The sequence below is a fragment of the Sus scrofa genome, chromosome Y (assembly GCF_054392235.1).
Source record: "Sus scrofa isolate SSC_HxYL_T2T_F1_AM1 chromosome Y, Sscrofa_HxYL_maternal_Yorkshire_Landrace_v2.0, whole genome shotgun sequence".
Classification (NCBI taxonomy): domain Eukaryota; kingdom Metazoa; phylum Chordata; class Mammalia; order Artiodactyla; family Suidae; genus Sus; species Sus scrofa.
In genome coordinates, this window is record NC_139402.1 from 12,104,259 (window position 1) to 12,112,122 (window position 7,864).

General features: G+C 38.5%; 1 pseudogene; it reads right to left on the reverse strand.

The window, feature by feature from the left end:
- Nucleotides 1-266: 266 nt before the first annotated feature.
- Nucleotides 267-2,642, reverse strand: LOC110257924 (small ribosomal subunit protein uS5 pseudogene; annotated as a pseudogene).
- Nucleotides 2,643-7,864: the final 5,222 nt, after the last annotated feature.

Genomic DNA, 7,864 nt, shown 5'->3' on the forward strand with positions numbered 1-7,864 from the left:
GTAAAAAAACCTCACATGATTATTAATTAAGCCTAGTGATCTGGATTAGTTTGTGTTTGTTGTTTGCTTGTTTTGGGTGATTTTAAAGTTTGGAATTGTTTTTTCTTTTTTCTCCTGGGGAAATGCAACAAACAAGGACATGCAATAAACTCTCAGATAGCCTTCAATATTAATCATTGACTAGGTATTTCATTGAGTTGGATTTTTTCCAGCTTCATTCATTTTATTCCTCTAATATAAAATTATGTGTTGGACACAGTTGAAGCCTAGGCCCTCTGCACAGAGGTTCTCATGTGGGTACTCACAAGGTGCTTAGTGAATTCCTGAGAAGCAGACTTGGAGAACACCATCTCTCCAGAGACTAAGAGTGAGATAGGTGTACTCTTGGAAATGGCATCAAAAGTGGCCTCAGGAGAGTTGCCCAGCTTGGCAGTGCAGCCCATGGTAGAAGTGTAGCAGTCATCAATTCCACATCAGCAGTAGCTTCTTAGGACAGGGGCTGAGACAATGCCAGTGGCCCTGGGGCAGGGAAGAGGCACACCAGCATGGAGCCACAGTGGAAAGGCACTTTGCAAAGGATGATATGTGGCTTGCCAATCTTGTCCCCCGGGAGCCTTCACACTGCACCTGGATGATGGAGAGCTTGGCCAGAATGATGGCCCCATGGGTGGCAGTGGATACCAGCTTAGAGCATTTGGCACCAAAACCAACGTGTCCTTGGTAATCCCTAGTGGTGACAAATGTCTTGAACATGGTCCTCCAACCAGCAAATTCTGCTTCTGCACAGGCATCATCTTCATAGACTGGTCCTTGAAGGATGCCCCCAGGAAAAGTCGATGATCTCAGATTCTTTGATGGGCAGAGCAAAGAGAGAGATCTCTTTCTTCCAGGGACTTGATCTTCATGTCTTTGACTCGGTGGGCCACCTTGGTGATTGGGAGCTTTGTCTTCCTTGTCCTCAGCTCTGCCCCCACAAGCTCCCCATCCTTGTCCTCATCTGCCTGGGCCATGACCCTGGCCTCCCTGCAGCTCTGGAAGCCTTTGTGGAAGAGCCTTGGTCTCCAGCTGTAGGTGCCCAGAGCCTCCAGCCTTCCTGGAGCCTCTGGCCCCTCCCACAACACCAGCATCATCTGCCTTTTAGTGTTTTCATGAAGAAGGAAGTTCTAGATTTTTGAGGTTCAACTGGTTTTATAGAAATTGATCTGTATTGGAAAACTGAGTGTGGTTTGTAGGTATTTCCTTCTAGGGTTTAGCTTTTCTTGTCATCCTTTTAACAGAGACTTCCAAGGAACACAATTTAAAAAATATTTAGACTCAGTTTGTACTCACTTGTTAATATTTTCTTTTATGGACAATGCATTTGGTATCAAATCTGGCAGTTTGCCTAATCCTAAATTTGAAAAAATCTTACTTTCATTTTTTCTCCAAAGATTTGTATAGGTTTTACATTTTGTGTGGAATCTTGCTCCAATTTACGTAATTGTTCACTGTGGTGATACCTAAATTTTTGTTGTTGTAGTTTGTGTGTGATATTCATCTATTTCAATACTTTGATGTTTGTTGTTTTTTGCCTATGATAGTCACCTGCTCAAAAGATTACCATATCTCCATTAAATTGTGTTTGCACTTTTGTGTAGAAACACATAAATGTAAGAGCATGGTTATGTTTTTGAGTTCTTTATTCTGTCTGACAAAACAGGGAAGGTTTTATTTCTTGATTCTGTCCAATTTATATCTGTCTCTGCCAGTTAAATGCAGTCTTCTAGCCACCATTGCTTTGCTGGGATTTTTATATTAGTTGGATTAAATCTGAAACTCAAGAAGCCATTTGACTAGAATCCATTATTTTCAAAATATCTTGAATCTTCCAATCCATTGATATTCTTCCAATCCAGAGTGCAGCTCCATATTTTCTTCATTTTTTTTAATACCCAGCCCCAGAATTTGGTATATTTACACTTCTTTTTCAACAATTCTTAACAGTACTGCATTTTTAATATCCATGTCCCTTTGTTAGGAGTACATGTTTGTGTATATTGATCTAGTATCCTGTGTCTGTTCTGAACTCTCTGATTCTGTGAGTTTCTTAGTATGCTCTGGGATATTTATAGGTGTGCAATCATATCTGAAAATAGGGAAAGTTTTATTTCTTTTTTCTTTCTTTCTTTCTTTCTTTCTTTCTTTCTTTCTTTCTTTCTTTCTTTCTTTCTTTCTTTCTTTCTTTCTTTCTTTCTTTCTTTCTTTCTTTCTTTCCTTCTTTCTCTCTCTCTCTCTCTATCTTTTTCTTTCCTCTCTCTCTATCTCTCTTCTTTCTCTCTCTCTTTCTTTCTTTCTTTCTTTCTCTATCTCTCTCTCTCTCCCTCCCTCCCTGCCTGCCTGCCTGCCTGCCTTCATTCCTTCCTTCCTTCCTTCCTTCTTTGCTTTCTTTCTTTCTATCTTTCTTTCTTTCTTTCTTTCTTTCTTTCTTTCTTTCTTTCTTTCTTTCTTTCTTTCTTTCTTGCTTTCTTGCTTTCTTGCTTTCTTTCCTTCTTTCTCTCTCTCTCTCTCTCCCTCTTTCTTTCTTTCTTTCTTTCTTTCTTTCTTGCTTTCTTGCTTTCTTGCTTTCTTTCTTCCTGACCTACCTGCTTTTTACATCTTCTCATAGTATCTTACCTAGATCTTCCTGTCCATTACTAAGTGGTAATGGCAGACACTTTACTCCATTTCTGGTTTTAGAGGGAAATTGTTCAGTCTTTCATTATAAAATATATCATTATAGAGTTTTCATAGGTGTTTTAAGTGGAGGAAGTTCACTTCCATTCACAGTTCAAACTTCACATGTTCAAATCAAGACTGAGTGTAGAATTTTGTCAATTTTTTCTTCACTGGCTGTTGTAGCAAGTGTTTTTTCCTCTTCCATCAATTTAACATGGCAGAGTGTTTGAATCCATCCACAATGATTTTAGAGTTATCAACCAGTCTTGCATGATTGAAACAAATGGCAGTGATCATGATCTCTGTGCATGTCTCTCTTGTGTATATATATCTCCAAGTAAATACTTCCCCTGGGATTCTTTGCATCTCTGGCCATGATGGGATTTGGACTTTTTTTTATATTGCTTTTTTCTAATTTTGGAGTAAGGCTAATACTGCCTTCATTAAATGAATGAACATGTGCCCCCCACCCTTTAATGTTTTCGAGGTGATCATAGAGAACTGATGTTAGTTCTTACACTCTTTGGTGAAATTTTGCAATTTCTATCTCATTATGTAGAATCGGTGTTAATTCTATAAATGATTGGCAAAATACTCCAGTATTGACCATCTAGGTCTGCAGACTTCTCTTAAACATTTTGTCATAAGATGTAAGTAACTTTTTTGGCAACCCTGTGGTATGCAGAATTTCAAAAGCTAGGGACAAAACCCTCACCATAGCAGTGGCCTGAGCCACTGCAATGACAATGCCAGATCCTTACCCTTCTGAGCCACCAGGGAACTCCTGAGAATTGAGTATCATTTATAGTGGAGAAGTTATCTCAACTGTGTCAGTGTATGCTTTCTGAAGAATTTGTTCATATCACCTAGGTCTTAATCTTATATGTTCATAGTATTCACATTTATATTTTTGTTACTACTATTATTACTGCAGGGATGTAGTGAAAGCCCACTTCCTTCTTGATTCTATAAAATGTCTTTCCCTTCTTTTTGTTGGGTAGTTTAGATTTTATCACTTTTATTGATCTCTTGAAAGAATCAGTTCCTTGATTCATCAAAATTTCTTCTTTTTTTTGGACTTTTTCCCAATTCTTTGGCTGTTCCTGTGGCATATGGATGTTCCCAGGCTAGGGTTCAAATCAGAGCTGTATCTGCTGGCCTATGCCAGAGCTACAGCAACTCAGGATCCACGCCATGTCTGCAACCTCCACCACAGCAAAATGCAATGCCGGATCCTTAACCCACTGAGCAAGGCCAGGGACTCAACCCACAAACTCATCTTTCCTAGCCAGATTCATTAACTACTGAGCCACAATGGGACTCCTCATTAAAATGTCTTGTTTCTCTTTCCTTGCACTTAATATTTTAAACTTTTAAATTGATTTCCTTTTATCCTTTAGGCCCTTTTTTCTTTATGTATTTCCTTGGAGGATGTTTAGATTAGTAACAGACCCATTTTATCTTTTCTAAAGTTTGCATTTTGTGTCATGAATTTTCCTCTCAGCAATGCTTTGCTGCATTTATATCTCAACTGATAGGCTGTAGTTTCTTTTTTCTTTGATTGAGGGTAGGATTTTGCTTTTCTTGACAGTTCTTTGACCCTGGGCTTGGGAAAAGATTCTTGCTTGAACTGTGGACTAGCTTCCAAGTGTGTGGTGCTTTTCCTATTCTGCTTATCTTACTTTTGTACAGTATGGCTGGACAGCCCATTGCATGGTTTTGAATCTTTCAGTTTGTTGAGGTGTAGTTTTTGGCATAGGTGTAGGATTCATGGGCCCTTGGACATAGTGTGTATTCTGAGTTAGGTAGAATGTACTGACTATAAAGTTAGACTGCCTTGGTTAGTGATGTTTATTTTTCCTTTTTTTAATAGCTGCACTCATGACATATGGAAGTTCCCAGGCTAGGCATCAAGTTGTAGCTGCAGTTGCCAGCCTATGCCACTGCCATAGCAATGTTGGGTCTGAGCTGTGTCTGTGACCTGTGGCAATACTGGTAGCTTTAACCCGCTGAAGGAAGCCAGGGATCAAATCCTCCTGGAGACTCTGTAAGGGTCTTACCCTGCTGAGCCACAATGGGAACTCCTGGTATTGTTGAGTTCTGTATCTTTGTTAGTTTTCTGCCAAGTTCTATGAACTGAGAATAATATTGAAGTGTCCTGTTGTAATTTTATTTATTTATTTATTTTTATTTTTATTTTCCCACTGTACAGCAAGAGGGTCAGGTTATCCTTACATGTATACATTACAATTACAGTTTTTCCCCCACCCTTTCTTCTGTTGCAACATGAGTATCTAGACATAGTTCTCAATGCTATTCAGCAGGATCTCCTTGTAAATCTATTCTAAGTTGTGTTTGATAATCCCAAGCTCCTGATCCCTCCCACTCCAGATTTGTCTATTTCTTCCACTCGTTTAGGTTTACTGAACATGTTCAGGTACAAAGACATCCCAGATTGTGGTGTTGTTTTCTTTAGGGTTTTGTTCATTTATCATTATACAGTATCTTTCCATGATATTATCTTTTCTCTGATCTGATTTATCTAATATTAATAGGTTTAAGTATTCTTGGTTTTCTTTCATTAATTTTTCATTCTATCTTGGTTCCATTTTTCCCTTTCAGTCTGTCTCGATTGTTTGATTGAAATGAATTTCTTATGAACAGGCTGTAAGTGGATCATGTTTTCCGATTTCTGCTGATCTCTTTATGTTGTTGTATGTAAACTGTTTAGATTTAATGACAACTATGTCATGGCTTTCTAAAAATTATTGTTATGATTGTGGGCTACTTGAAGAGAATTTCAAAATCTGCTTTGATATACCTACATTAAAAAAACAAGGTTGTCCCTGGGCATGTGGAAGTTCCCAGGCCAGGTATTGAATCTGAGCTCCAGGTGCAATCCTATGCCACAGGGAGAATGCTGGTTCCTTGAACACTCTTTGCCAGGCAAGCCATAGAACATGCCCCTCTGCAAGGACCCAAGAAGCTGCAGTTGGATATTTAACAGACTGCATCACAGCCAGAATACCTACTTCTAAAGTTTTTCAATGTATGTCTGTATATCATTTGTGGTGGTTGTTCTAGGTATTATATTGTACATTTACAATTTATTATGGTCTACTGCTGCTCTGTTTTTTTACAAATTTGACTAAAACATAGAAACCTTACCTCCTTTTCAATCCCTTAGCACGCCCCTGAATGTAATTGTCTACTCTCTCTGCATACATTTAGCCTATTTGGTATGACATACTTTCTTTGTCTTTTCATGGGGGGCACACACATGGCAAATGGAAGTTCTAGAACTAGGGGTCAGATGGAATCCATGGCCACAGGCCTATGCCACAGCAATGCCAGATCCTTAACCCACTGAATGAGGACAGGGATGGAACCCACATCCTCATGGACACTAGCAGGGTTCTAAAGTCACTGAGGCACAGGGAAATTCCAAGTAGTATGCATTTTTAATTGTGTTACATTTAGTTCCATATTTACCTTTGATTCTTACATATTGGAGTTTTGCTGATATTAAGGAAACTTATGCTTCATAAGTTTTTCATGAGCATCAAGCCTGTTCATGATTGCTTATTTTTAAGCACTTTTATGGTAACATTGGCATTTGTCCATCACCTTTTTTCCTTCACATTGAGGGCTTCATTATTGTGTCCTGAACTGCAGGTCAAAAACTGATCCTAAAAGACAGACTGCATGGCATAAAAAACACACAAGGTAAGTTTACCTTTTAAAAGGGGGGGACAAGGAGGCACTCTCTTCTGCTAACAAAGGTCCCTAGGCTTTATCCCACAAGACTTTTATTAGGGAAGGTGACTTGTTGAGGTAAGTGAGCAAAAGCAGGCATTGGGAGTATCAAAGCTATCACTTAGTGAGATTTTGGGAGACTAATAGCAATGAAAATCACAGGTGTATGCATCTAGGATATAGCATAGCTGCTTAAAGAACAATGTAGTTAACATATAAGCCCCTTATCTTATTTTGACAGGAGACCCTGCACTTTGGAACTCTGTGTTGGCAGACAGGCTTATCTGGCCTTTGCCATCACCAGCATTCTGTGGCTTCCTGTGCTTTTGCACATACCAATAAGTTTGCTTTCTTCAGAGGTCATCAGTACAGTGGTCTCCAACATCTTCCCTTTATTATTTACATGTTGCCTAAGAACCACCATAGTAAATTTTGGTTGCAGAGTGTTCATTTGGCTTCTAAGGATCAATCTGATTCTCCAGACTGCACAAAAGGAAAAACTGTAAATATAGTGACAGAACAGCAATAAAGGAAATCTTTGGATTTTCAAGCCAGGTGTGAGGATCAAAATCCTGGAATTATGATAAAATACTTTGAATAACCTGACCCTTAGAAGTGTCCAATCACATGGAGCTAAATTCTTGAATGTCTTTGTGTAAGGTAAAACTATCTAGCATAGTATAATATTGACCATAGCATTATGTTGGTAGCATTCAGACACCCAAAACTTAAGCCTTAATTTTTCCAAATTGCAGATGCTGTTAATAGAGTGATCTCAAGTAGTTATATTACAATGACAAGGAAGTTCCATTTGTGTGTGCATATACTCCCCAGTTCTGAACCCATTCAAAAATTGCATCTTTTAAACTATCCAATTCATCTCAGAAGACCAGGTATAAGGAATGTTACCCACAACACAATTGTGACAAGATTAGAACAAGATCATTTAAAAATGTATGGGTTTGAACTGTCTGAGACAGGGCTGTAGCAGCCATAGCTACTGAAGTTATGATTCTAATAATGGTAAATACAGCTCCAAGAATCAAACCAATCATTTTTTTCCTCTATAGAGGGCCATTTGAAATATATTATGTAAATTATGTAAAATGGGGTTTTGTTCCCAAGGTTCCACAAGATTTACAGATAGCCAGAGAGCAGTAGGTTGAGAAGTAATCATAATAGATGGATGCCTGTTGTATTTGTTAATGCATGATGGAAATAACAATTCCTGCATTGACTATGCTATATCTGATGACATGAATTCAAAGAGAGCTGTATCTCCTGTCCTACCATAAGCACATAAGGAGCAAAGACACAAGTCTGAACACAGCTAGAATGAAGTAGGGAGGTGTCCAAAGGCATCTAGATGATTACATTTGGTTACCATAAGTATAATTTGCATCTCATAAGGAAA